Consider the following 3,491-nt stretch of genomic DNA (forward strand, 5'->3'; position numbering starts at 1 on the left):
AAAAAAAAAAAAAAAAAAAAAAAAAAAAAAAAAAAGAAGGGCCATGGTATAGTAAATAAATAAAATCCAAGGCAATTTGCAAACAATTTTCTTAAACTTTGGAGTGTGTTTAAATTTAAATTTGAAAATAAAGATATTTGATATTCTGGAGAAAATGAATATTTTAGTTTGTGCAATGAAACAACACACAGATCAGCATAACACCTGTTTTCTTCTTAACTTTTTTTTCCATGATTCAAAATTATGGTAGCTGTTCTTACTCTCAGAATGACAAAATTCCAGCAGAGCAGGGCTTTCTCTTGTCCTCCAAGCACCCGTATTTTCTCCTAAGTTTTAATGTAGTAAAAATAATACTTCCATATCCAATTGAAGTAACAGTTAATAGAATTATTTATAAAATTAAGAATTAATTTAAAAAAAGAAGAGGTGATACTATCTTCATAAATTTTCAGGCCAAGTTTAGTCTGAACAGGTTTACATGCCAACATTCTGATTTGATTTATAAAAGGTAATGGTGTCATTAGCTGGTGAGAATTCTTAGATCACTTATTTGCTGTGTATAAAACTGCTAGCATTCTGAACAAATAGTCCCCACTTACCAATCCATTAATGTTGCCCCTTGATTACCATCTTAAGTGTCAGTCCCTTTCTCTGCATAGAAATGAATCTGTGCAGGACAAATCCTGTCATAAGAGCCTTTTTTAAACAAAAAAATCATTAAAGCTAAGAAGTTATTATTGATACTAACAACATACAGGTATTTTAGTGATTCTTTTCTTAAATTGTCAAATACTATGGAATATAACAAGCAGAAAGTATTTTCAAAATTAATGTTCACAAATGTCTAAATTGTCTAATTATGAGTTACCAAAAATAGTACAGTTGGAAAAGATATAGGCCATCAAAAATTAGCATTGTTTAATATCACACTTACCATGTATGGATAGTCTAAACCTATTTGTGCTGAAAATAATCACAAGCAAAAGTGGATGTGGTTCCATTCCCCCAATGCTAACCCTGCCAAAAAATTTTCAAGACCTAGATCAAATTATTAGTCATTTTAGTGGGTCAAATGTGTGTACCCGAAAGAAGAGTTTGCCCTTTTTAAGCACATAGTCACATACTTAATCAAGGGAGGAAATTTGAATCACCAAATGAGATTTTGAAGACTATTATGTTTTCCCTATCCCAGATCAATTGTTTCAAGGTAGAAACAAATAGAGATAGATTCCAGAAACACCTATTTGGATTTTATACCCTTCCAGGTGATTTTATACCCTTCCATACTTAAGACTACTACATGTGGAAGTTAGACCATTAAGTATTACTTAGCAATACTTGAAACATCCTTACTTACTAACCTTTGGTCATATGCAGTTAGGCAATGTTATGCTGGGCAGACTGAATGAATTGGTGAAAATGAATTTGCTCACATGGCTTCAGTGCAATGAGAGATTACTTCTCCCTATATGGAGAACTCTAGAGTAGATGACCTTCTCCCTGATGAGGCCCTTTTGGCTATCTGACTAACTCATCTACTTGTCTTCATCCTGTTCTCTGAGATCTAGCTTCCTTCCTCTCAAATTCAGTTTTCATCAAATTCCAACTAGAGGATGTGTTTCTTTCCTGAGAGCATAGAAAAATATGGATTGCTGTCTGAAAAATATCTTCTCAGCCTAAGTTCTTTCCTTGTCTCTCAAGCCATGCCCCACTTCTATCTCACTGCCAAATCCTATGAATTCTACCTTCTCAAAATCTCATGTTTGTGATTTCCTTCAGTCTCTGAATGTCACTATCCATATTCAAGCCTCTTTGCCTTTCTTTAAGCTGATATCCATGGATTTCTTGCTGATCTCTTTGCCTCTGGTTTCTCTCTGCTGAAATCTATCATCCCCTCTGCTGCTAGATTAATCTTCCTAAATCCCTTCCCAAATCCACTCTCTGTTCAACGTTTTATTGCGCCTTATCTCCTATAGAGAAAAGGACCATGTCTGAAGCAAGGTATTCAAATTCTTTCAACAAGTAAGTCTTGACTCAAACTAACTTCTCAGCATCATTTGTGAGTTGTTTCCAGCCTGTCTGAATAACTCACACACTCTGAAACAGGCCTATATTGTCTTACCATCAAGCCGTTGGCTTTTATGTTCTCTCTTCCGATAATGTACTTTCCCCCCAGTCAGTGCATTTAAAGCTCATCCATCCTTTAGGAACATGTTCAAATACTATTTATGACATGAAGTCTTCTCTGATCCTCTACCTAGAGTAAACTCTACCTGAACTAAAAGACAGTATCTTTTTCCTTCACACATTTTAATAATAGCAACTGGAATTTATTGGAAGATCACTATGATCCAAGGGTTGTGCTAAATTCTTTGTATGCATGATCCTGTTTAGCCACCAACACAAAACTGAAGTTATAACCATTTTAAAGATAAGAACTCTGAAGCTGAAAAATGTTAAATGACTTACCTAGAGTCACACAGCTAGTAAGTTGAAGAGTTTGGAATCAAACTCCTGCTTGACGGTCTTGTGAGTTCATTACACTTTCTCTAATCATGTCTGCCACTATATATAACCATATTATATGTGGAAAGTGAAACAGGCAGAATAGATAGTTCTGCAATAGATTCAAAAGAACAGTATCCAGTTTGGTGAGTGACCCAAATGAGAAGCGTCTTTAACATGCAAGATACTGAAGCTATCAGAGAGCATTAACAATTATCAAAAAAAATGGAAGTAAATATATTTTCTGAAATAGAATCCACCCATCTTGGAAAATCAATTAAAACAAAAAGGGCAAAGTAATAGAGTCAGAGATAGGGAGGACAACTATATAAAAGATGATTCCACATTTTGCTACTGTCAATAGCACAATGATGAACCTATAAGCACATGTGCCCCACTGTATATGAAATAAAAGTTGGAATTAAAAAAATAGTAAAAGCATAAAAAGATGAAAGACACCCAGTGGGAGTAAAAATGACCCACCAGTTCATTTAACAAAGCTTTAAACTAACTGTCAAGCTGATATTCACCAGGTTTCCAATCTTGGAAGAACATTACAGGTCAAAAAGTCTAATTATGTAATGATTTTAGAAATCTCTACAGTATCCCTGATAGGCTCCTACCAGCCCTGCCTTGAACTTGAACACTCCAAACTTTTGTTCAGCTTAATTAAAAAATTCTTGATTATCTTAATTAAATTTTTAAATTCTTAATGGTTTTCAGTAACTAGGGGTGGCATCTAGGAGGCTGAAAGTTAAAATTCAGATTTTGGGCTCATTTTGAGTTGTGCACAGTAAACAGAGCAGGAAGCACCGCCTTTACATTTCCAAGCAGTCGGGGGGAAGGGCAAGAGGCAGGATAAGGCTTTTCCAGATGATTGGGGGTAGGACAGCTTTGGCCTGAGGCCTTGAATACCTGGTCCTTTGGCTTGGGTTCTTGGTCTATGCCCAGCCTACACAGAAGAAAGTGTCCTATTGGTGTAACCT

The sequence above is a fragment of the Rhinopithecus bieti genome, unplaced genomic scaffold (genome assembly GCF_001698545.2).
Source record: "Rhinopithecus bieti isolate Rb0 unplaced genomic scaffold, ASM169854v2 scaffold_10132, whole genome shotgun sequence".
Lineage (NCBI taxonomy): Eukaryota > Metazoa > Chordata > Mammalia > Primates > Cercopithecidae > Rhinopithecus > Rhinopithecus bieti.